Raw genomic sequence first — 27,702 nt, 5'->3', positions numbered from 1 at the left:
GACAGCCCAGAATGAGAAAACATGTGAAAACAATAACACTGATTACGAAAGGCACAATGTTGACATGAGTGCATACTGGGGACCTCTAGTGGCCAAAATAACACATTGCAAAACAAAGGCTGTGACAGAATATTTCTTTGGGTTTGAGACTTTAGTCTTTGCAACTTTAAAGATCTTCTGGTAACACCTTAGAATAAGGTTCCATTAGTTAATGTAAGTAAACTACTTTAGTTAACGTGAACTAAGCAAGAACAATCCTTCTACAGCATTTATTAATCTTAGTTAATGTTAATTTCAACATTTACTAATGTATTATTCAAATCAAAATTTGTGCTTGTTAACATTAGTTAATGCACTGTGAATTAGCATGAACTAACAATGAATAACTGTATTTCCATTAACTAACATTAACAAAGATTAATAAATACAGTAATAAATGTATTGTTCATTGTTTGTTCATGTTAGTTAATACATAAACTAACATTTACTAATGGAACCTTATTGTAAAGTGTTACCGATCTTCTTTATGCACCAAGAGCTTGTAACATTCCAAAGAGAAAGGAAAATTTGATATGACTCCTTTAAACTAAACTGACGCTTCACGCTCTGCTTCCGTGAACAGTAAACCCCGCCTACTTTGATTTGATTGGCCATCTCCGTCATTTTGACATTGACGAGTGCTTTTAGACCACTGAGGCTTTGATCTTGAGTGCCTAGTTTGTGCGCTTGCATCCGTAGACTAGCGCAAGTTAATTCTCACACTTTAATAGTATTTATAGCTCTTAACAGGCTGTGTGACTATGAGAAGTTATTACCTCAAAATCTACGTCAGTATGCAGTTTTCTCTACTGCTCGCGTGCCAGCGATTATCCCTCTGCGTGCCACTGTTGGCACGGGAGCCGTAGGTTGCCGACCCCTGCTGTATGCTATAGTTATCTACAGTTTGCTCATGCAATGGCAACCTAAAAATCAGGAGTGTATAAGTATTACATTACTGCAGTTTGCTCATGTCAGACAAAGCAATCTCTCCACACCATAGACAAAAACGTAAAGGAAATTTCAAGCAACCACAATGGTAAACTGCCTGGCACCTGTCTGATGTGAAACTAGGCCATTCTGATGTAGTTGTCTGAACTTGTTCAAAACAAGACATCAACATTATTCATTATTATATTACATTATTACATCTACTTTATTATTATTATTATTATTATTATTATTATTATTTCCCAGACCAACTCACAGTGATTGCATTCAAGGTACTTTATCAGTTAATCTCAACCCAATGTGAATTTTTTTTTTTTTTTTTTGGTAATGCCCAAATAGTGTCCCCTTGATCAATGTTACAATCATCGCTCATAAATGATTTTTAAGATTTGTAGAGTTTTGCTAATTGAACTCATGAACTCTGATTTTTTGTAGGCATTTGTAAGCATGTTACATAATCCTTAAAAGTACAAAGGAAGCTCATATGACACAAGCTCCTCCTTAGCGGTTCTTCACAGTCCACACATACAAAGATACACCAGCAGAGCGATCAGACATCCGCATCAACAAAACTCATTTCATTTCAGGTAAAATATTTTATGCATCAGTTAACATCTATGAATTTTTAAAATGAAAAAGCCCATATTTGGTAACACTTTATAATAAGTATATAAGAAAAGTACTTACAAATCATTTGCAAACTATTAGTTTATAATTAATCCATAGTTTCTAAACTGTAGTAAATACATTAATAGTTCTTGCTCTCTTGATTGTTTTCAAAATATTGCATTTTAGATTTGATAAAGTATCCTGAGTAAATCAGAAAAATTGAACAAAGAGGAAAAAGGGAAAAAAAGTTGAAGCAAAATCTTCAGGGGTGAGCTAATGCCAAAATAACAAACAAAAAAAGAAACTAACTTTCCCACAAGAACTAACTTCCCTAGGAACCACAAATAAAGAAAACAAAATATACAATAGCATACCCTATCTCCTTAACTAGCCAATAAACAAGAGAAAAGTATAAGGCCGTTTGGCCTAAAGAAAAAAGGCACTCACCCCCTACAGCTTCTCAAATTCATTTCACTTTGACAGAGGTGATCACAAAGGCTCTGAGGTTTCTAAGAGCATGTCACAAACAGTTACCAGTGGCTAACAGCACTCTGCTACCACTACACAGAGCACAACAGACGTTGTACTACACTTTCACAGGTCACACACACAGTACAACCAAGTGCATACAAAAAAAGCAAAGAGCTCCCTCCAGAGGAATTCCAGGGGATTTTATAGTCCAGGCCTCTTCCTCTGGTCCAACCACAATCCTAGAGGAGAAGGAGACAGCAGGAACAACAACAAAAACCTCACAACCGTAACACTGTAATTAAACATTTAGTATATATTTTTAGAAACACTAAATATAAATGCAATTTATGTTCAATAAAGTTTTTGGTAAAGCACTTTATAAATGACATTTTCCCATTTTCCATGACCTAAAGTGAGAATTATTTACTTGGCTTATTACCAATTAACAGTTCCTTTACTATGAGCTAATTAAACAACAATAATATTTTAATTACAGTGATAATGAGTAAAGAGCTCATTATTTGTATAGATTTTAATGTATTATAGTTTATAAAATATGAATTTACAATAAACAAGTTTGTTAATGATTTGTAAGTACTTTATTAGTTTATAATTATTATAAAGTGTCACCCCATATTTATATACACACTTTGATACACATCAATTAAAAATAAGCACAATCTATTGACCAAGTGATCATCTTTGACCAAGTGATCTTTCACACCAGTGGCTGTTTTAGTGTAAGTTGTTGATTGTTATACTTTGGTACATAAAATTCCATTTAAAGATTTTAAGATTTGTTTGGTCATTAGGCTACAAAAATACTATTAATATAATGCATGATTTAATTTCAAATAAAATATACTATCATGCTAATATTCATGTTCATATGTGTGAATAATGCAAATTTTATAAAATACTCCATAAATTTATAGAATCTTAGACTACCAAATGATTATGAGAATATATTATTGAGTGTGTGGTCTTATGCCTCTTTATGCAACTTTGATGTCTTCTGACCGGTACCTCGTATGGTGTGCATATGCATGCTTATTTTACTAAGGAATTAATATATTAGGTGACAACATTTTAAGCTGTGCAGTTCTTTTTTTTCCTTTTTCTTTTTTTTTCCCTTTTACTTTTTATTAAAGTAAAAGCCTTTTCAATAACGTCAGATGTATATTTAAATGCATATGGTTTATTAATTGGTAACCATATAAATGTTAATGGTATATTAATTGGTGCTATGGAAAAGGTGCTAAATGGCTTTAGGAAAAGGATTGTGGTGTTCCCTTTTGCCAGAAAGGTATCATCCAAGTAAATCCACAGGTGGCACAAGATACTGTTATTTGTGGTGATGGACAGCAGGCCAGAGGAACATGTCATAATATGACTCTTACAGAATTTTTCAAAGCACAACCAAAGGCATTAGGGGTAATGCATTTAATTACTGATGAATTATAATAATAAATGCTTTTGGAATGCTTTTAGTATCTCTTTGTCATCTGTGATAAAAAGTTTAAAACAACAATAACAAAAATATGTCATAAGTCCTCAAGTGAATAGATGTGTGCCAGTCAAACTGTAGTGCAGCGTATAAAAGATAGCTTCTTTGAGTGTGTGTCTAAACATTAAATATATGCAATTATGAACATTATTTATTTATTTATTTTTACTAATATCTGCTCTGTCTAGACTGTCCAGATAATGACTGGAGTGATGGTTTTCTTGTGTGGTATTGTACGCACCACCAATATCTAAAATTATCCTTACCCAGCCATTTCTGTCATTAGTGGCATCACCTACTGGGGATCCCTTATTGTAAAGTTTTTAATTTAATGGCTTTTGCTTTCTAGCTTCTTATTTTAATTTCCAGAATTGTTTTTTTTTTTCTAGAAAAAAAAGACTGTGCTTCAAACTGATGATTTGAAACGGACAAGACAGATTTCAAGCTGTGCATGAACCCTTTTCCTGTGATTTGTAGGTCTTTCCAGACCACTGATGCATGGCCAAGTTGTGGCTTTACCTTAGTACACAACTACTACGGGTATCTGTGAATGATGATCCTGAAGCATTTCAGTGTTTCAGCCAGGTGTCTTATTGCAGCCAGTCTGTTCTCGTTTGCCAGACCTAATTGTAATTTAGTGTTATAAATACCTTTCTTTCTTCAGCTAATAAGACAGTAGGTGGGTAGAGAAAGACTTGATGTGACCATCTGAAGAATTACAGGGCAAAATAGGAGGGAAATAACATAATATGATTAGTAGGGGGAAAAAAGAGATAATATAATAATATTCAGATTATTATATAATATGTAGTCAGTATAGTGTATTAATCCACAAATAGTTGTTCAATTTCAGATAAATTTGCATGGATTTCATGGTTAAAATAAACAGATAATTTAGGACCAAATTGCATGAATGTAATAATTTTGGATATTGAGAGGGCAATGAGCACATTTGTTAGGATAAACCATATCCATTTAAATATTTTGAGTTGTGTTATATGTGTTCTATGTATAATTTTACATTGGATTAGTTGCATGTTGGTGTTTCTACTTAAACTAAATGTGTTAATGTTTATATTTAGGTCTCGCTACCATTGTTTATATTGTTTAATGTTGTATCTGTAGATAATAATGTGTATTTTGTCAATAATTGTTTTCAGCTACTGCTCCTATTTATTCATAGTTGTTTCCAAAGTTAGTTTTGATTGAGGTTTTGATTTGAAAATGGATAAAGTATTGATCTTTGTCTAGATCATTTCCAGAATGAACTTTAACATGTCCAATGTTTTATTTTATTTTTTTCTCAGTACATCAGTGCTGGCTCTCTGTCTGTTGATGCGCACAACAAACTTCATCTGTGTGGGGTAGGTACACTAAATCTGCTGAAATCAGTGGGTGAGAATTCTTCTTTTGTCATAATGTATGTACTTTATAATGTATTTATATACACTATTATTCACAGTACTTTTTAATTGTTCTGCAATTTTGAACTACAAACACAAAGCCCTTTCTATCTTATGGGTACAATGGGGCTGCAAGATAAAAGGCCATTGTGTTTTTTTTTTTTTTTTTTATCAAAACTGACAGCACTTTTTTCCTTTTACCACAGTAGTCTGAAACTTGAAACTCTTTTAACCACTAAAGGGATCTGGACTAAAAGGACATCGGACTCATTAAGTATTTACTTTGTTAAAAAATGAGTTCAGGTCATTTTTGCTACATCATTACTATTAGTCACATTCACATTTGAATGTTTCTTTCTGCTTTCTCTTTCTGCTTTTCTTTCTGTAGGTGAAAGCCTCTCTTGTAATGAATGTGATCAGTGCCATAACTGCAGGACTCGCCATTCTTCTGATGAGCATAGAGTTACGACTCATTTCAGATCCCAATCAAAGGTGCTCCTATAGCTACGATCATACTGACTCCAACATCTGTTTAACTGTTTTAAATTTTAAGGTACCAAATGTCTAGTGTGCAATATTAAGTGGAATCTGTTTTAAATTTGTTATTAGTCTTCAATTGCTATTTAAATGAATAGTTCACAAAATACAATTGTGTCAATTTATTTATTGAAAAAAATTTGTCTCTTTTCCATACAATTACAATAACTATAGACTTAATGCTTTACAATGATGCAAAGACACCATAAAAGTATCATAAAAGTGAGAAAGATCTCCAAGTGAATTATGCGCTATGTTCCAATTGTTCAAAAGCAATATGATGCCTCCTTATAGTATTATGTTATAATATTTAGAAACTCAATATGATTGATGGGATATTATTTGTGAAGCTATTTTAATATGGGCATGTTGAATTTTTTTTTTTTTTCTTTTTTAGAGATATGATCTGGCGATCACTGGAATATTGCTGGTGTTCTCCATCCTTCAGTTCATCATCTCCATCTTTATCTCAGCATTTGCCTGATATTTAGTGGTGATGACGTAATTGCCATAACCAGGGTGGCTTTTATCCCAACAACCTATGTATATATTAATTTACATTAAACAAGCCACAAATACAAAGGTAAAGCTAGCAAAATATAAAGTGACAAGAACACGTTCCACTGTAAACTTTGAACCTCCACTGTAACCTCTGAAACTAGGGCAATCTACAATAGTCTAATAGTCTAAAGCACTTCATAATTTAAGAAGGCAGCCAACAACAAAACATTTGATAATTAAAACAAGATCTTCCTTAATTATTCTTAGCAGATGTTTAATCTTCAGTCTTGTATTGTAGTTATGCAACATAACAGGTAACTAATTTAACTAATTAAAAACATCATCAAACAACAACAACTGCACATTAAACTGTTAAAAAGAACTATAAGTCAGTCATTGTAAACGACAGCCTTTTACCTTTGCTATTTATCACAGTATAGCCGATAAAATCATTTTTTATGATGTGTGGATCTTAAAATAAAATTAAAATTGATAATGAGTTTGAATCTCTTGTGTACTAACATTGTCTGTTATTTCCCAGGGTTGCTGAATCACAATGAGGAGTTCCAAAGGAAAAAGGAAATAATTACTCATATTGTTGGTTCTAATGACACAAGCTTTTTTTCTTCTTCCTCAAATCTGTTTAAGTGTTACAGGAACTGAGCGGGAAAAAAGAGAATTGAGAATTGAAAGTATATCAGATAATCACTTTTTTGTCACACTTTTTTTTCTCTGTCTTTCACTCAACAAATGACAAACAAACAAAAACATAAAAAGTCAAATTTAAATTTTAACTTTACATTTTATCTTGTGGTCATTTGATCTTGTGGTACATTTTCTAAACATTCATAGGAACTAGGCATGCTTGAAATGTCTGGAATCAGAATCAGTAACCAGATGTCTGTTTAATGTACAAGCTATCCGTGCATTACAATAAAACACTGATAAATGTTTAAGGTCAGTTAATCTAATCTCTTCAAGAGGCCACCTGCCTCTAGTGTCCAATGTTTCACTTAAAGAAAATGTATATGTATATATATATATATATATATATATATATATATATATATAATATCATATATATATATATATATAATGTCTGTATGCTATAGTTAATTACAGTACAACATGCACATGTAATGGCAACCTAAAAATCACATTACTGTCTGCTCATGTCTGCACATGTCAGAAAAAGCAATCTCGCCACACCGCAGACAAAAGCAAAGGTACAGTTAGCAGAATGGAAAGAAAATTTCAAGGAACCACAATGGTAAACTGCCTGACACCTGATTGGTGTAAAACTAGGGCGTTCTGCTGTAGTTGTCTGAACATGTTTAAAACAAGACATTGTCATTATTATATTACTTTTTTTTTTTTGCTTCTACTATACTATACTATATACTCTTAAAATATATATTTGTCTGTCCTCAGTCAGTGGCAATAATTTATGCTACCTTGTAGTTTTTATCTGTATGTAAAGCCCTTTAAATTGGAGGAAGGGCATCAACATAATCCTTAAAAGTACAAAGCGAGCCCATATGACACAAGCTCCTCCTTAGCGTTTCTTCACAGTCCACACAAATAAATACACACCAGTAGAGTGATCAGACATCCACATCAACAAAGTCATTTCAGGTAAAATATTTTATGCATTAGTTACGTATGCATGATTTTTTTTTTAAGTTTTTTTTTTATGCTAAAGGATATATCTATATACACACTTTGACATACATCATTGACTTCTTTGACAAAGTGATCTTTCACACCACTGATTGTTTTGTTTTGGTTTAAGTTGTTCATTCATTGTTATACTTTGATACATGAAATTAATTTTAAAGGTTTTGATATTTCTTTGGATATTAGGCGACAAAAATAGCATTAATATAGACAATGATTTAATTTCAAAGTCAAATAAAATATACAATCATGCAAAAGAGTTGTGCACTATATAAATTTTATCATCTGTTATTTCATAGAGAGGAAGAACTCCAAAGGCATTCTTGTCAAAAATACTCTATAAATATAAAGGGCCATGCGCAGTTGCACTAAGGGCGTGTCCAAATCCACTTTTGCTAGTTTAAGGACGAGCGCATGGTCTAAAAAGGTTGTCCCTTTTCTTAATGAGTAATGGCTGTGTTTTGAGCATAACGTGTCTCAATAACCAATCATAGTCTCATCTCCCAATCCCTTTAAGAGGCAGTTGCGCTCGTGCCATGGCGGATTTGCTATTTACACTGCGGAATTTACAAGCGCAAAGACAGAACTAGCCTCAAGATATGAAACGGAGCAAATAGGTAGCCTAATTCTGATAAATGCAGTGACTATCCATTATGACATGTAGGCATTTTTATATTTATGTAGCCTACACAATAATAATCTTTTACATGGCAATCATTTTATTTTTAATATTTGGCATGTTTGTGTGTTGCAGTGCGTCCCTGTGTGTGTAATAAGCAGAGTGTACGTGCGCTGTGGACAGTGTTGGGTGTAACGCGCTACTGTAATTAAATTACTTATCCACCGATAAAGTAAAGTAAGGGATTACTGCTCATTTTTAGGTAGTTTATTTACAGCTACTTAAAGTATTTGCGTTACATACAGTAAATAATTGCAACAGTTCTAAAATCAATATTGAATTTGGAATCTAAATTTACCGTCTTAAGATAAAATTGAACGCAGCGTCTTTAACCCTCTGCACGCCACTTTAAGTATTTCCTGATTCACAGAGAAACCTTAAATACTCAGATACAGATAAGACTAAAATCAATCGAATCTAAAAAGGGCCTACTTTTATTTGTGTACACTGACAATAACAACAAAACATTGTGCTTTTAAACAAAACAAACAGGGTGCAATTTCTGCAATCTATGTCTCCGTGAGCAACTTTCACGTCACAAACTCAGCGAATATTTGGCACAGAGACATATTTCTCATATGAGAAATGTCTATAGAAAGCTTGTTTTAAATTGAACGAATTCAAATCGAAAACGAATATTATCCTATTATGTAATCTGTATAAAAACTAAAGCGATGAACAATCTTTCCCATATCTGAGCTCATTCTGGCACCTGCGCGCAAATACCCTCATCTACAGGTCCTTCTCAAAATATTAGCATATTGTGAAAAAAGTTCATTATTTTCCATAATGTAATGATAAAAATTAAACTTTCATATATTTTAGATTTAGATTTATTTTTAGATTTGCACACCAACTGAAATATTTCAGGTCTTTTATTGTTTTAATACTGATGATTTTGGCATACAGCTCATGAAAACCCAAAATTCCTCTCTCAAAAAATTAGCATATCATGAAAAGGTTCTCTTAAACGAGCTATTAACCCAATCATCTGAATCAACTAATTAACCTCTAAACACCTGCAAAAAGATTCCTGAGGCTTTTAAAAACTCCCAGCCTGGTTCATTACTCAAAACCGCAATCATGGGTAAGACTGCCGACCTGACTGCTGTCCAGAAGGCCATCATTGACACCCTCAAGCGAGAAGGTAAGACACAGAAAGAAATTTCTGAACGAATAGGCTGTTCCCAGAGTGCTGTATCAAGGCACCTCAGTGTGGAAGTCTGTGGGAAGGAAAAAGTGTGGCAAAAAACGCTGCACAACGAGAAGAGGTGACCGGACCCTGAGGAAGATTGTGGAGAAGGACCGATTCCAGACCTTGGGGGACCTGCGGAAGCAGTGGACTGAGTCTGGATTAGAACATCCAGAGCCACCGTGCACAGGCGTGTGCAGGAAATGGGCTACAGAGAAGCAGCACTGGACTGTTGCTCAGTGGTCCAAAGTACTTTTTTCGGATGAAAGCAAATTTTGCATGTCATTCGGAAATCAAGGTGCCAGAGTCTGGAGGAAGACTGGGGAGAAGGAAATGCCAAAATGCTGAAGTCCAGTGTCAAGTACCCACAGTCAGTGATGGTCTGGGGTGCCATGTCAGCTGCTGGTGTTGGTCCACTGTGTTTTAATCAAGGGCAGGGTCAATGCAGCTAGCTATCAGGAGATTTTTTGGAGCACTTCATGCTTCCATCTGCTGAAAAAGCTTTATGGAGATGAAGATTTTGTTTTTCAGCACGACCTGGCACCTGCTCACAGTGCCAAAAACCACTGGTAAATGGTTTACTGACCATGGTATTACTGTGCTCAATTGGCCTGCCAACTCTCCTGACCTGAACCCCATAGAGAATCTGTGGGATATTGTGAAGAGAAAGTTGAGAGACGCAAGACCCAACACTCTGGATGCCGCTTAAGGCCGCTATCGAAGCATCCTGGGCCTCCATAACACCTCAGCAGTGCCACAGGCTGATTGCCTCCATGCCACGCCGCATTGAAGCAGTCATTTCTGCAAAAGGATTCCCAACCAAGTATTGAGTGCATAACTGAACATAATTATTTGAAGGTTGACTTTTTTTTTTTTGTTTTGTATTAAAAACACTTTTCTTTTATTGGTCGGATGAAATATGCTAATTTTTTGAGATAGGAATTTTGGGTTTTCATGAGCTGTTATGCCAAAAATCATTAGTATTAAAACAATAAAAGACCTGAAATATTTCAGTTGGTGTGCAATGAATCTAAAATATATGAAAGTTAAATTTTTATCAACACAATATAAAAAAATAATGAACTTTTTCACAATATGCTAATTTTGAGAAGGACCTGTAGATACAAAAAATAGATTGAAAAAAATAAATCAAGATTCGTCTAATTTTCATCGTTTTTGAAAGAAGTCATGCTATGAGGAATTTACTTCAGAAGAACAGCGCGATCTGACACGGCTTTATTTAGCAGAGAAGATAATTTATGTAATTTATACTTACCTACATTAGTTAACGTGTTATTTTTACATAAACCTGTACTAGGTCTGTGCAATTAATAGCATTCGATTGTCATGCGCATCTCAGTAAAGCCGGTCCCGTGATTAGTACTACATCAGCATCACCTGCTTTCAGATTGAGCGGCTTTCACTACACAGAGCCGTATTTCACTGACAATGAGGCAAAACCGCCCTCATAATCGCAGATAAATCTCATTTGATTTCAAGCGCGATATCGCCTAACTTGTCAGTGAATTACGGCTCTGAAAAGCCGCTCAATCTGAAAGCAGGTGATGGTGATTTAGTACTAATCACGGGACCGGCTTTACTGACGAGATGCACGTGACAATCGAATGCGATTAATTGCACAGCCCTATCCTGTACTGATTTTACTAGTTGGGCTTTTCCTGAACATCTTGCTAAACTGAAATGTATTGTTTAACTTTTCTTAAACTTTTTTTTGTTATTCAGATATGTTATTATTCAGAGTATTTCTAATTGTTAACCAAAGAGGGTTACTTATATATATATATATATATATATATATATATATATATATATATATATATATATATATATATATATATATATATTATATATAACAGTTGTTTTAAAGCTAGAAGGCTAAACTATTCTATGTTTGACAAATTGAAAGAATAAAGAATTTAATTTCTATTAAGGTTTATAGGGATTTTAAGATATAGCCTAATTAGCGATTTGAATAATTAAGTTACTTATTTATTAAGTAACTAAGTTACTTTTCAGACAGAGTAATTAGTAAAGTAATATAAATACAATATTGATGATGTAATTAGTAATAGTAATTAATTACTTTTTGAAAGTAACTTACCCAACACTGGCTGTGGACACCTACTGCCCCATTGACTTTAGGGGCTCTAGGCCCTATTTTAATGATCGAAGCTCATGGTCTAAAGTGCACGTTGCAGGTGCATTTAGGGCGTTTCCGAATCCACTTTTGCTAGTATAACGACGGGAATAACAATTGACTTTCCCGGCGCGTGGTCTAAAAAGGTTGTCCCTATTCTCTGAATGAGTAATGGGTGTGTTTTTGGGCATAACGTTCAATAAACCAATCAGTGTCTCATCTCTCATTACCTTTAATCTTGCGCCATTGACTTTACACTAGGTTTGAGTTGGTCTTTGGTGCAGTCTATTTTCAGTTCATCAAAATAACAACACGCCAACAATGTGCCTGAACACACCTCTTTTTTAGACCAGCACGCCCCTGAGCGCATAAATGCATTTGCTATTTAAACAATGTAGCACAGGACGGGAAAATGAGAACTGCATCAGGCTGAAACTAGCAAAAACACTTGCACCGGGTGTATGATAGGGCCCAAATAGTCTTAGACTATTAAAATATTATAATATGAGTCTACAGTCATGGCCAAAAGTTTTGCCAGTCAGATAAATTTTGTGTTTTGCGAAGTTTGTTGCTTCAGTATTTGTAATTATTTTTCCATGTTTCTATGGTATGCTGAAAAAACAACAATAAGCATATCATAAGTTTTAAAGGCTTTTATTGGCAAAAAATATAATGAGTCAATATTTACAGTGTTGACCCTTGTTCTTCATAACCTCTGCAATTCGCTCTGGCATGCTGGATATTATCTTCTGGGTCAAATCCTGACAGATGGCGGTCCATTTTTGCCTTATTAGTTCTCGTCTTTCATCACAATTTCCTCACTTCATCTACCACACTCGCCTTTTGAAGACTGAACACATGGGATTGAGATCCAGGAAGTTGCCTTGCCAAGGATTCAAAATTTCAATTTCATTGTAATGATCTTCGAGCCACTTTTTTTTTATCACAACTGCTTTGTGACATGTTGCTCCAGCATGCTGGAAAATGCATGGATCAACACCAAATTGCTCATGGATTGTTGGAAGAAGCTGTACTTGCAGGACATTTTGATACCATTCTTTATTCATGGCAGTGTTTTTGGGCAGAATCATGAGAGAGCCCACTCCCTTGGTTGAAAAGCAACCCCACACATGGATGGTCTCAGGATGCTTCACTGTTGGCAAACCACAGGACTCATTGTAGCGTTCACCTTTTCTTCTCCGAACAATCGATTTTCCAGATGTCCCAAACAGTCAGAAGGGAGCTTCATCAGAGAAAAAAAAACTTTGCACCAGTCTTCTGCTGTCCAATCTTTGTACTTCCTGCAGAATTTCAGTCTGTCCTTGGTGTTTTTTTCTTGGAGAGAAGTGGCTTCTTTGCTGCCTTCTTTGACACCAGCCGCTGTCCAAAAGTCTTGGCCTCACTGTGTGTGCAAGATGCTCTCACACCAACATACTGCCATTCCTGGGCAAGCTCTGCAATCAGTCTTCTCTTACAATCTAAATAGTATGATAGTGATTTCACCTGACCAGTACTCATTCAAACTTTCACATATGCTGCTGTGATTAGTCAATTAATGTTAGCTGGTCATTTTGTGTCAGGATCAAAAAACTGTGATGTAAATTTTTTGCCCAATGAAGCTTTTAGCAATTATTTAAAATGCATCTAATAACTCTACACAATAATCTAGAAACAATGTGAATGAACACCACAACAGCTTAAGCAGCAACTTTGCAAAACACAAAATTTATGTAACTGCCAAAACTTTTGGCCATGACTGTTTATTAGAGCAGTGGTTCCCAACACTGCAGGTTTTCCATGTCTCCTTAATCAGACACACCTGATTCAGTTCATCCGCTCATTAGTAGAGACTCTAAGACAGGGGTGCCCAACCCTGCTCCTGGCGATCGACTGTCCTGCAAAGTTCAGCTCCAACCCTAATCAAACACACCTGAAGCAACTAATTAAGGTCTTCAGGCTCACTTAACAAATTAAAGGCAGGTTGTTTGATTAGGGTTGAAGCTAAACTGCAGTGTTGGGGGGCCTCCAGGAATCAGGTTTGGAAACCCCTGCTCTAAGACCTGAAATTGGTGTGTCAGACAAAGGAGAGATGCAAAATGTGCAGTGTTGGGGGGCCTCCAGGAATGAGGTTTGGAACCATTGTATTAGAGTGACAATATTTTAAGCTGTGTATGTCACGGATTTGCCAGGCTCACCCTCCACCCAATCCCAGTGCACACCATCGCCACATTTGTACTAATGACGCACACCTGCACCTCATCTGCACCCTCATCAAGCTGGCTTCAAAAGCACACACCTCACGTCACTCCAGTGTCTGATCTCATTCATATGAAGAGGACTTTCGCGATGTTACTCCAGATTCTCCAGCAGGCGCCTTGTGATTACCGCTTGTGCTTTTTCCCGTGTGTTCTCCTGTTCTCTGCTCCAGTGTCTTTTTCCTTCCAAGTGTGTATTATACTTACCAATGAGGTGTGTGCAGTCATCTATCCTCCATTTAATCCACGTTCTCCTGTAAAACAGACTTCCTATTACGTTTGTCCTTATTGTTAATGTCTCCTTTGAACTCCCTACTTGCCTGCCATTTCTCCCATTGCCTCTGTTGCTGCAAATAAAGTAATCAGTTTCATTATTTCTGTGTTGTCTCCCCCTCTAAAACTGTTTTTTTTTTTTTTTTTTTTTTATTTGTGTGTTTTTTTTTTTTTTTTTTTTTTTTTTTTTTAACAATTTCTGGCTTTAAATAAAACCTGTCAAAAGTCTTCCTGATGACCCATAATTAAGTATTTTATGTCATTTGGTGGACCTCTGTTGACAACACAATGCAAAGTTAGTTGAAAATCCATTGGTGTGTTCTTTATTTAAAGAGGAAATCAAAAACATTTCCAGGAATGGAGAGCAGCAAGGTCATCGCAACTGACAAAGCTACAGTTATCATCCAAGTAAATTCACAGGTGGCAAAAGATTCTTATTTGTGACGGACAGCAGGCCAGAGTAGCATATCACAATACTGCACTTAAAGGATTTCTCAAAGCACAACCAAAAGCATTGGGGGTAATGGATATTATGATAAATTATAATTATGAATGATTTTGGGAATATTTTAGTGTCATATATCCAAAGATGAATGATATGCCATCATGCAAAAACATGAGCATAAACAGTTGTTCCTTATCTTCCCCTCTCTAGGCTGTCCAGATAATGACTGGAGTGACGTTTTTTTTTTTTTTTTTTTTTTTGGTATCATACGCACCACTGATGTCTACAATTTCCCTGCTGTTGCTTTGTTTAGTGGCATCACCTACTGGGGATCCCTCGTTGTAAGTTTTGTGTAATGGTTCTCTTTTATCTTGTGCTCGAGAGCCACCTATGCGAAGGGCATCCATGCCTTGCTTCTGCAGAAGCATCCAATTGTACCAAGTCTGGCTTGACAGACAGGAACGCATGCCAAATGGCAGGTAAGGGACCACCCTTTAACCAAGCGCATAAAGGCCTTGCACACATTACTCCTCCTCAATTGACATTTGCTTCTCGCGATCTCTGCATGTTCGCAGCTCAGCTGGATTAATGCTGCACACTTTGTGTGTCTTCAGGGGGACATATCACCAGATCATCCTCCACTAGACATGACAGTGTTTTTATTCAGCCTTTCATTATCTCACCTGATCCCCTTAACCACGGCTGCCCGCCATGGTTTAATCAGTGGTTTGCCAGTATATCACTCTCAAAAACTGCAGCTTCTCCTGGGGACAGCTTATCACGGGCCTGTCCAGCTGTGTGTGGTGTGCTGATTGCCAGTAAGGACACTCACCCATTCTGCGTGGTCTGCTTGGGCCTCAAGCATGCAGAGGAGGCTTTGGAGAACCCTGAGAATTGTAGCCATTGCCTTATGTTGCCTAAGAAGCTCTGATGATGTATTCTTAATGAGAAGACATCATGGGGCAGCTGTGGCCTAATGGTTAGAGATTTGGACTTGTAACCAGAAGGTCGCAGGTTCGAGTCTCGGTGCTGGCAGGAGTTGTAGGTGTGGGGGAGTGAATGAACAGCACTCTCTTCCACCCTCAATACCCATGGCTGAAGTGCCCTTGAGCAAGGCACTGAACCCCCAGTTGCTCCCCGGGTGCTGGATATAGCTGCCCACTGCTCTGGTGTGTGTTCACGGTGTGTTCACTTCTCACTGCTGTGTGTGTGCACTTGGATGGGTTAAATGCAGAGCACCAATTTCGAGTATGGGTTACCATACTTGACAAATGTCACGACTTTCACTTTTTTTTTCACTTTAAATGTCTTCCTAATGCTCCCATGGCCTTTCCCCAGTCCATCCTCCTGGACGTGTATGAACCAGCAGCTGCTCGCCTCAACGTTGAGTGCCACTGACCACTCTTCCCTGTCCTCCCAGCGCGATCTAAGCACATGAAACATTACTGGGGAGACCCCTTTAACCTCAAACACAGTCTCGCAGGCCTCGAGGTAAAGGATATGGCAGCTCTCAGCATGGTTGATCCCTACTAAGGTGTGTGCTACTTTAAGCCCAAGGACTTTTTGTCTGTATGCAGAGGCGGGCCTGCTGAGAATAGCGTGTCTCAGGATCCTGACATTTTATACAATTGGCTAATTATAGCCAATGCAAAAGAGAAAGTGTGGCTTTAGAGAAAATGTAAGCAAGAGCAATTTCTCTCCTACCCAGAATGTGATATTCTGGAGCTGAATTTCATTAGCATGCATGTGCACCTGTCGCAAGAGCGCATTCACTCTTTCATGAATTGCCTCTCACAATTCAGGGAAGGAGTGAGGGTACAGAATCTCAGACTACAGGGTCTTATGGCTTTTGGCTGTGCATGTCCTACCTCTGGGCCTTATGAGATTGAGGGCGTTCATGAAGTGGGTTTATCTCTTCATCACATATCAATCGCCAAGGGGGGGATGCACTCCTCCAAGCTTCAAGCTCTAGCTCACAAGCTGTTAACATTCTAACAGCCCGTTCTGTCATTATGGGCGATCCATGTCCTGGGTGTTCTGAACAGGGGCGCAGACCTTTTTTCGAGGGAGAACCCACTCTACAAAGAGTGGTGCCTCCACCTTCAGATAGTGGGGCTGCTATGGAAGAGATTCAGACAGGTGGCTATCAATCTCTTCGCTATGTGCAAAAACACCCATTGTCTTATGTCCTTTGTAACACACTGGGGCTTCCCCCGAAGGGTTCAGAATGATAGAGCCTCTTCTACAAGCTTTCTTTATGATTGCAAGTGCCGTGTGTTTGAGGAGTGGTGCGAGGGTCGCCAGCTGATATCAAATCAGTGGTCAGTCGCTTACATTTTTTTTTTTTTTGCAAGAGTTTATCGATGGTGGAAATCCTTTTTGACTAACAAGGTCTACTTAGCAGCTATCGCTGCATGTGCTGGGTGCCTTGTCTCAACAGCCTTTTGAACCCCTGGGAGATATCTCCCTTAAGCTTCTGTCTTTCAAGACAGCTCTGCTCCTGGCCTTGGCGTCAGCCAAACATGTCAGTGATTTGCACACACTCTCTGTTCATCCCTTGTGCACTAAATTCTCTCTCTGTGGAGATAAGGTCTTTCTAAGGCCTAACCCGGCCTTTATGCCAAAATGCTTCCCAGCTTTCACTTGTGAGGTGCTTGAGCTTTCTGCTTTCACCCTCCTCCATTCTCCTCTGCGGAGGAATCAGAGGCTAAATCTTTCTGTCTCAACAGCCTTTTGACAACCCCTGTGACATAGCAGAAATGGATTTAGAGCCCTTCTACAAGCTTTCTTTATGATTTGCAAGTTTGCCGTGCTGTTTGAGGAGTGTGCGAGGGTCGCCAGCTGAATCAAAATCAGTGGTCAGTCGCTTACATTTTTTTTTTTTTTGCAAGAGTTCTATCGGATGTGAAATCCCTTTTGACTAAACAAGGTCTACTTAGCCGCTATCGTGCATGTGCCTGGGTGCCTTGTCTCACAACAGCCTTTTGAACCCCTGGGAGATATCTACCCTTAAGCTTCTGTCTTTCAAGACAGCTCTGCTCCTGGCCTTGGCGTCAGCCAAACATGTCAGTGATTGCACACATCTCTGTTGGTCATCCCTTGTGCACTAAATTCGTCTCTCTGTGGAGATAAAGGTCTTTCTAAGGCCTAACCCGGCCCTTTATGCCAAAATGCTTCCCAGCTTTCACTTGTGAGGTGCTTGAGCTTTCTGCTTTTCACCCTCCTCCATTCTCCTCTGCGGAGGATCAGAGGCTAAATGCTTTAATGTCCTGTTCATGCCCTGCAGGTTTACATTGACAGGACCAGTCCTTTCAGGAGTAGTGATGAATCTCTTAATTTCTACCCCCCATATAACAATTATTTATATATATATATATATATAATTTGTTTTTGGAGGGTTGAGGCACGGATGCCCTTCCCATAGGTGGATCGCTCTACTCGATGTTTCAGAGAACTGGGGTTACAAACAGCCTGTTGTTTTGCTTTAGTGTATCGATTTTAATTCTCAGAAGAAACTTTAAAATGTCCTGTTTCTTTCTCAGAACATCAGTGCTGGCTCTCTGACTGTTGCTGCTCAGAATAAACTTCATTTGTGTGTGGTATGTACATATCCATTTTGGTGACTTGTGAGTGAGAATGGATTTTACATTCATGCATCATGGATAAGTAAAAACATCATACTTGAGGGTTCTGACACTTTACTCAACTGATACATTTACATAAAAGAAATAAAGGGCAACCATAATACTTCCCATTGTATACTTTCCATTCCATTTCTTTTACCACAGTATTCTGAAACTTGCACATTCTGCTATTGTTACACTGATGCTTTGACCTGTTTTGGGTGTTTGGCAAGAGAAAGGCCGGCTAAAAAAGTGCAGCCACTAAGTTTTGTGATTACTAAAAGTTACTAACATAAATGTATCAAAGAGTGCAAATTGTGTAGCTCAGTGGTTCTCCAACCTCTCCATGAAGTTCCCCCTGCCCTGCACATTTTGTATGCCTCCCTATATCTGACACACCCACTTCAGGTCTTGCAGTCTCCACTAATGAGGTGATGAGTTGAATCAGGTAATAGATGAGGGGGACATATAAAAGGTACAGGGCTGGGGGTACTCCAAGACTGGTTTTGAGAACAACTGGTGTAAATGATGCTTTTTCTCTAGACCAGTGCATCCCAAACCTATCCTGGAGGCCACCTTGCCCTGCACTTTTTTTGTATGTCTTTCTCATCTAACACACCTGATTCCACTCATCAGCTCATTAGTAGAGACTGCAAGAACTAAATTGGGTTTGTCTGACTAAGGAGACATACAAAATGTGCAGGGCAGGGGGTCCTCCAGGACAGGTTTGGGAAGCACTGCTCTAGACATCAATCTCTGTTGACTTAGCTCAATGAGACATTCTTTTTATGACCAGATCAAGACAATTTCAATAAATAATTTTAAAAGTTTAAAATATTTTGCAAGTCTATGCCATTACTGTTCCTGTATGTCATTTTTTTTTTTTATTATTATTTTTTTTTTAATTTGTAGCTTTTCTTTCTGTAGGTGAAAGCTTCTCTTGTAATGAATGTGCTCAGTTCCATAACTGCAGGACTTGCCATTCTTCTGATAGGCATGGAGTTAGGCCTTGGCTCAGAGACCAGCAAGTATCGAAGTTGCTTCTATATGGCTATGTTCGTACTGAAGACCAAATGTGTTCAGTTTTTTGAGGTACTAAATGTATAATGTGCAATACTTTGTTTTACTGTAATCATTTTGCAATTTATTTATAGTTTTTAATTGTCGTTTAACTCATTAAATGCCAACGTTTCTGCAAAGTGATTTTATGTTGGTTTATGTATGTTACACAACACTTTCAAAGTGAAATATCCAGTGAGTGGTGCTAAAGTGCATTAAATTTTCTTTAAAAAAAGATTAACATGAATGTAGTGACTCGTAAAAAATTTTTCAGTGAGCCTATAATGCAACAATGACAATACTGTTATAATTTACTCATTTGTAAGCACTGTGCTGGTCGCTAACTTCCATACAATTACACTGACTATAGACTGGAGATTCCATGCTTCCAAATGATGCAACTGCACCACAAAAGTATCCACAAGTTCGAAAGCCATATGATGCCTACATGTAATAATACTTAGAAAATCATTGATGGATATAATTGATGGATATTATTTGTGAAACTATTTTTATATAGGCATGTTGTTTTTTTATTATTATTATTTTTTTTAAGAGATATGATCTGGGAATCCTTGGAATATTGCTGGTGTTCTCCATCCTTCAGTTCATCATCGCCATCTTTATCTCAGCATTTGCCTGCATTTTTGCCTGCAAAGCCACCAGCAACACGGACACAACAATATTCAATGTGGCACTGATTGGGTAAATGATTTAGTGGTAATGATATTATTGCTTTAACCATGGTGACAGTCAGTTTTATTCCAACAACCAATATACTGTACATTATATATATATATATATATATATATATATATATATTACATATGTACATTATTTCCAACAGGAAAATGTTTGAGAGCCATAGTGTCCTAAACTGTTCCATTTTAAATTAACTTTAACTTACTATAAGTCAAACTATAAGTCAATCTTTGGGTGCTTCTCAATTGGAATGCTGTGTAGTAAGGTTGCATATCTTGGCTGCCACGTCATCAAGATTTTGGAGATTAAGACTTTTTTTTTTTTTTAAATGTGATTTCAATTAATCAAAGAATGCTAAACTGTAAATAATGTAAAACATGAGAGACCACTGACGGTTGTCATTACATGTACTGCATTAATAGAAAGACAGTTAATGTAAAGATTTTTGACGAAGCACTCTTGAAATGATCATTTTAATAGTATTTTGTGTTACTACTGCTGCAGAAAAAACTATTATGAATCAATAATAACCAACTACAACACCATATTATACTATTTAATGAATATCAAGAATCAATCTTTTTAATCAACATAAAAAACAACTGGACAATATGTCTCCTCAACAGGATGCAGCCTTCCATTTGAGAAGCACCCATTGTAATCTATAGACTTTTTCCCTATTGCTAAACTGTTGAAGTGTGTGAAAGTATGCTTTTCCCTTTCTTATTCATCACAGAATAGACTATAAAATAATCTTTATGGTGTTTGGATCTTAGTCTTTTGTGTACTAACATATCTTGTCTGTTACATTCCAGGGATACTGAGTCACAGTACGGAGATCCAACCATCTAAAGTTTGCAAGGAATTAATGTCATATTGTTGCTTCTAATGACTCAAGCTATTTTTAGTGTTACAGTAACTGAACAGGAAAAAAAAATCATGTACGTATCTGTAACAGAGCAAGAATATCTGTGTATATTTTATAATTAGCCTATTATATACAATATCAATATGTATATTATATACAAATATCCTCAATCCTATAATGTTTCACTGTATTTGTTGAAACATTGATAAAACTGGCTCTCACAAGACAGAAAACAAACACAATGTATTTTTATTCTAGTAATGTATAGTACAGTGTTCTGAAATAAACAGAAATATTATGCATTAATAAACAAACTTTTTTTTTTTTTTTTTTTTTTTACATTTTTATACCAGCAGGGACTAACTGACCATGCTAACAGTCAAATAAGCACATAAGATTAAAAGCCTATCATGAAAACCATAATTGAATGCTATACAATAACCTAGCAAAGTCACAATAACTCTGTATGAATTTTCTAAATGTATCTTTTATGTATTTAACATAATGATAGCTGTTTAATGGTGGTTTTTAAAAATGTCTAAATCTTTGTTTAAAGCTTTTGAAGTTGTACAACAGAATTTAAGTAAAGGAACTGTTTAAAGAATTGTAAGGCTACATGAATAGCCACCTTAACTAATGTTAGTACATGTTTGATAGTTAAAGGATTAGTTCACATTCAAATTAAACTTCCCTGATAATTTACTCTCCCCCATGTCATCCAAGATGTTTAAGGTTTTTGATGAAAACATTCCAGGATTATTTTCCTTATAGTGGTCTTCAATGGCTACCAAACGGTTGGAGGTCAAAATTACAGTTTAAGGTTCTTATATAGTGAAATAATCGGTTATTTTCTAAAAAAAAAAAATAAAAAAAAAAAATGCTTTATAAACAAAAATGCGTGCCTTGCCCTGCTCTGCAATGCGCGTCCATGACTTAACGCAATACGTAATTACGTTGAAAAGGTCACGCACGACGTGGGTGAAAGTTAGGTTCAAAAGATTTAAACATCCGGGATACGTACACAAAGTAACCATTTTAAATGCTAAACTGACACAAAGACATTTAAATATGTGTCAATGAATGTACAGCAACATTTGAGTGTTCCTCTTCCTCCACATTTGTAAACACTGACTGAGTCGGTATTTCCGCCTACGTCAAGCGTGACCTTTACAACATAATTACATATTACGTGAAGTCATGGACGTGCATCGCAGAGCAGTGCAAGGCACGCATTTTTGTTTATAAATCATATACTTTTATAAAAAAATATTTACTCACTGGATAAGACCCTTATTCCTCATCTGGTATCATGTAGAGCCCTTTGAAGCTGCACTGAAACTGTAATTTTGACTGTCAGCCTTTTGGTAACTGTTGAAGTCCACTATAAGGAGAATATTTCTGGAATGTTTTTATCAAAAACCTTAATATCCTTTTGACTGAAGAAAAAGATGTAAACATCTTGGATGACATTGGGGTGAGTAAATTATAAGCAAAATTTTTATTTAAAAAGTAAATAATCCTTTAATTAAAGCAATAAACCCCAAGAATCTGTGGTTTACAGTGAATTTATAACAGCTAAGGAGCGTAGTTAGCTGTTATAAATTCACTGTAAACAATGGCTTCACGGGGCTTATTGCTTTTATAAAATGGTTTTTCCATGTACGTAGTTTATACAGTACATAGTAAGGTTTCACAAAATAAAACAGAGAAAATAAAGTCTAATGATATTAATAAAAACATTATTCTTCCGCCAAACAATGTAGTTCCTCAGAATCGGTTGTGGTTGCAACATAGTGGTTAACGCAAACAAAGGTGTATTTTTGTAGAGTATTTTACAAAAGCTTTGAATGTGGCTAAGCCAATCAGAATCAAGGACCGGAACCATCTGTTTTATAAGCATTAATCAACATTTAGCAATAAACTAAATCAAACATGCTCCTTCAGAATAAATAATAAGTAGGCCTACCCTGACATTGAATTAAACACGAATGAATTAATGTTGTTATAATTTAATTTTTTTACATTAATTACATTAAAAAAAAAAATCTAAAAATAGGGCACCATGTACTTTATCAATATGAACATTTTTTTTTTTTTTTTTTTTTTACAGGTATATTACTTATCATTTGGAATCATGCATGAATAACAGCCACCTTAACTATATGTTAGTAAATAATAAGTAATAAATAAGTACCCTGGCTTTGAATTAAACATGAATGATTTAATGCTGTCATATTTTAAACTTTTGCCATCTGCAGCTTTGTGACATAAATAATTGAATGGGACGTGATTATTATATTTTAATATCATTCTAAAAAAAATGGGCACCATGTACTTTACTAATATGAAGAAATTTTCCGTATTTATTTATCTTTTTTACAGGTGTTTTATTTGTATTTTGAATTTAGATAATTTTTTTTAGGGTTACTGTCAATAAAATTAACAGATAAAATCCATTTAATGAAATGTGGAAAAACACTGATGAGAGTCCGTAGGTCTATAGAGCTCATTAAGAAAGCCAAACTAAGTCCACATTTAGATTGTTTTTTTGTTGAAGAAAGGGAGAAGGCTTGTGTGGATAGTAATAAACAGAATAAACTATTATATAAACACTGAATGCTACATATAATACAATCTCTCTACTTTCATCGGGAACAGTGTGCACATGTACAGCATTTTTTAAATTAAGTCAGTAAACAAGGTGAAAAAGACATTTGTGTTATCTAAAATGTGCCCATCTGGGGGCAGTAGCTCAAATCATGGGAAGTGGTTATTTCTCTCTCTCTCTCTCTCTCTCTCACACACACAAACACAGTTTCATGGTTTCATGGGAAGTGTTTATGGGGACATTCCAGTGCCGGGCCAAGGCTTCTGGAGGCCATAAGCAAAACTTTGTCAGGGGCCCAGGGTAGTCACAAAAAACTTAAAAAAGAAACCCAGCCCCTTAAAGTGTTAGTTCACCCAAGAATGAAAATTAGCTTGTGTTTTACTCACCCTCGAGTCATCCTTGGTGTATATGACTTTCTTTTTTCAGACGAATCCGGTCGTTAAATTGAAAATTGTCTTAACTATTCCAACCTCTATCATTGCAGTCAGCGGTGTTGCAGTTGAACAGTCCACAAGTCTTCAAATAAAGCACGTGCATCCATAATAAAACGTGCCATACACGGCTCAGGGGGGTAAATAAAGGCCTCCTGTAGCGAATCCATATGTTTAAGAAAAATATCCGTATTTCAAATGTAATGAACACTTTTCTCTCACTTCCGTTATCTGTCATGGGCAGAAGGCCAACCGGCAGATGATGAAGGACATATGCGCAGCACGCCTCCAAGATATGCTAGTCTCAGTAGTTTGTTTATTGGAGCAAAGTTTATATCGAAATCCTCCGACATTTTTCTTTACAAATCCTCGGTTTGTGCTTCTAATTCATATACAGCGTTTTGTTTTGTTCTCTCTCTGCATTCATCACTTAACAACGCAACGTCAACGTCTTATGTCATCCGATGGAATGGCTTCGGCATATGACAGATACTGGAAGTGAGAGAAAAAGTGTTTATTACGTTTAAAAATAGGATTTTTTCTTACAAAAAAACCACATAGATTCGCTAAAGGAGGCCTTTATTCACCCCTGGAGCTGTGTGTGAGGCACGTTTTTATGGATGCAATGCGCTTTATTTTGCCGACTTGTGGACTGTTCAAAACTGCAGCACTCGCTTGGAATAGCCAGGACAATTTTTAATATAACTCTGACTGGATTCGTCTGAAAGAAAAGAAAGTCATACACACCTACTGTAGGATGCTTTCAAGGGTGAGTAAAACACAGGCTAAGTTTAATTTTTGGGTGGACTAACCCTTTAATCTGTTCTTTCAGAGCAAAGCAGTTAACAAACAGCTTGAAAACATTCAGTAATACTATAAAAAAAAGATGAAAAATTAGAAACAATGGGGTATATTCAATAGGAAAAAGATACAAATGAAATAAAAAAATTAGGCTACTAAAAATATCCTTTTTTAGTAACTTTAAATGACCTGCCGTCACTTAAATGCACAGATCTAATTCACTGACAAGCAACTGTTTATGTTCACTTAAGGCATACTGTTCACTGTGTTTAAGTAAAAACTCATAAAAACAGACATTTTTTTGTGTGGGTGTATTTGTCCTTTTAAGCACACACCCGAAACACAAGCGTGAGCCTATAACCAACTTGTCCATTTTTTGCTCCATCTCTTATCACGAGCACAGAAAGCACCTGGGGGAACAGCATTTATCAATAAGGGGGTGCCTCATATGTGGTCCAGAAAAAAGTGAAGCCAATCCGTTTTGATCATCCCCTGGTTGGCCTGACTGAAGTATAGGTCATAAACCCTGCTCTCTCCATGTTTACGAATGGGAAGTGAATCAAACTAAAACACCAAATTACACTTCAAATACATTTTTTCCCAAAGGTATTTCTTATTACGTTAATATTATATGTTCAAGTGTTCATTTTTCTAAAAGTTTTTCTTTTAGTTAGTTATTTGATGCTATTAAAACAGGATGTGGCATCATGATTGTGCACTTGCAGTTGGGTCTTTAGGAGTTTGGGCAAGAGCTTTGATAAGCTCCAGCTAATGATCACTACTGTGCAGACTCACAGTCAGCTCCAAAGGACATCATTGGTGCAAAATGAGTGCGGCCATACCTGGGACATTTTTACTTCACTTTTATATTGTGAAAGCAAGTGGAGATGTGTTGTCCATCTTTTTTAGAGTCTATGGAGTTGAGCCTCATGCTTACATCCGGCAAGAGCTCAACAGACACTTTACATGATTTGACTGATTTGGATGTTATGTAGGAAGGGCAACAGAACACGTTTTCATAATTGCTGGAAGCCAAACTGGAAAAAAAGGAAACTACAATTCTATTAACTGCACAGCCAAAGTCATTAAATCATCTTTGAGAGCAAGGGGTGATTGCTCAAATGCCTCTTTAATTATCCATAAGCCCCATGACAGCAGTCACTTTTATCATGAGAAACTTAGAAGTAAAGTAAATTAAAAGTGTAACTTAGATCTCTGGAGCATCCAGAACACGCACATGCTGCTGTGTGTCCCTATGCTGTCAGGTATGCATCTTTCACTCTTATATTCATCTTTGAACAACTGATGTTATGTATGTATCACTCTGAATTAAATTCTCATTGTTTAATTATGTAATTGACATGATACATTCTTACCTGACAAATAAAATGTTAGAGCTATTTGATTTATCCTGAATCCACTATTACTAGTAGAATATGTGGATCCAGGAGAGACTGAACTGAAGGGTCTTGAATGAATGGAGCAGTAGAAATGTCCTTTTGATTTATGTCTATTGCTGACTTAGCAAGTTGTATAAAAATATTAAAAACAATATTTTTTTGTTATGAGCAAGCACTAGACGGCGAACTTAATTTCTGTTTTTACAATCCCTGTAGGGACATTTGTTTCCCACAACGCAGAGAATACCTGGACCACACACACACTTCTGTCAATGATAAGCATTGTTTGTGTTCAATTCATCATCTGCATCATCTTTCAATCTGACCAATTTTCACTAAACAATGGTTTTGATATGGCATGTATGTTTCTCACATGTCTTATGCTTGTCTTTCAAGATATTCCAATTTGGTCAGTGATGAAAACAAGAAAGGAAGATTTTGTTAATGTGGCTTTAACAGATGTTAATGTGGCTTTACCCCACATTACCCAAAGCAGCAAAGGTTACAGCTAGCAGACTGAAAGGAAATGCAAGTCAAACCACAAATGTTTCCATGATAAAACATCAACCTGACTGGCATGACACTAGAGCAGTCTGATGAAGTCGTCTAAGCTTGTATAAGTGACTTACATCAAGGTAAACATTATTGTCAGTTCCTGCATTTCTAGAGAACTGAACCCATGACCTGGATAGTGCCAAGCTATACTGAGCTGCAGGAAGGCTAGATTTCTGTTCTGTGCAGATCTAGGAACCTCTCCTTACAGCTTTGTTTATTGTAATATGGTGCATTAAATAGTCTTTATATGGCATGTGGCTGTTTTTTAAAATTAAAAGTGCTGATGATGAGTCTACTGTGGACTAAGTTCCTCTTTGTGCCTTAAATATAAGAATTATGAATCATTTTAAATGTTTGTGTTTTTTCAACATAAACACATGAGCTGTTGTTCTTTGAAAAGTTCTGATCCTATCAGTTATAGGAAAAAATACCAGAATGACATTTGTAATGTCTAATTAGGTTAAATGAGTTCATGGTCTCAAAAGGATTTTTGCGACCCAAAACAGTTGAATTTACTGCGGCTTTTCTCAGTTGCAATATTTGCTACATTTTTTTGTCTTGTTTTGCAGTGAAAACCCACCAAAAATCATTATGTATTAATTACTGAAATTAGTGGTGGCCCTGGCCTCCCATGCACAAGCCAGTATTAACACCCAGCATAGAAACATTCATAATTCTGCTTTGCTGAGACAAAGATGCCCGCACACTGATAACAGAGCATACATTTTAAATGTTTTACATTATTATTTCCTATTTTGACAGTTTAACTATTATATTGTTGTTGTTGTTACTATTATTATTATTATTAGTAGTATTAAAATGTTAATGTATTCTCTATTTAGAGGGACAGAGAAACATTCTGCCTTGTTTATTTTTCATTTATATGTAAAGTGCTTTGTATTAGGAAGGTGCTGGCCATAAAAAAAAAACAAAAAAAAAAACATTCTAGCCCCTCCTAACT

At 36.3% G+C, this 27,702-nt stretch overlaps 1 long non-coding RNA gene across 2 annotated transcripts; it reads left to right on the top strand.

The window, feature by feature from the left end:
• Positions 1-14,957: 14,957 nt before the first annotated feature.
• LOC109045100 lies at positions 14,958-20,020 on the top strand. 2 transcript variants are annotated; one of them, XR_006160058.1, is made up of 4 exons: positions 14,958-15,035; positions 18,237-18,293; positions 19,245-19,409; positions 19,933-20,020. It is a non-coding gene; the product is annotated as an uncharacterized LOC109045100 (long non-coding RNA). The 2 variants fall into 2 exon arrangements; XR_006160059.1 differs by lacking the exons at positions 14,958-15,035; positions 18,237-18,293 and adding an exon at positions 19,007-19,042.
• The last annotated feature ends 7,682 nt before the right edge of the window (positions 20,021-27,702 follow it).

The sequence above is a fragment of the Cyprinus carpio genome, chromosome A5 (assembly GCF_018340385.1).
Source record: "Cyprinus carpio isolate SPL01 chromosome A5, ASM1834038v1, whole genome shotgun sequence".
Taxonomy (NCBI): Eukaryota; Metazoa; Chordata; class Actinopteri; order Cypriniformes; family Cyprinidae; genus Cyprinus; species Cyprinus carpio.
Note: the sequence above shows the minus strand (reverse complement) of the source record. Positions and strands in the feature narration are given on the sequence as shown.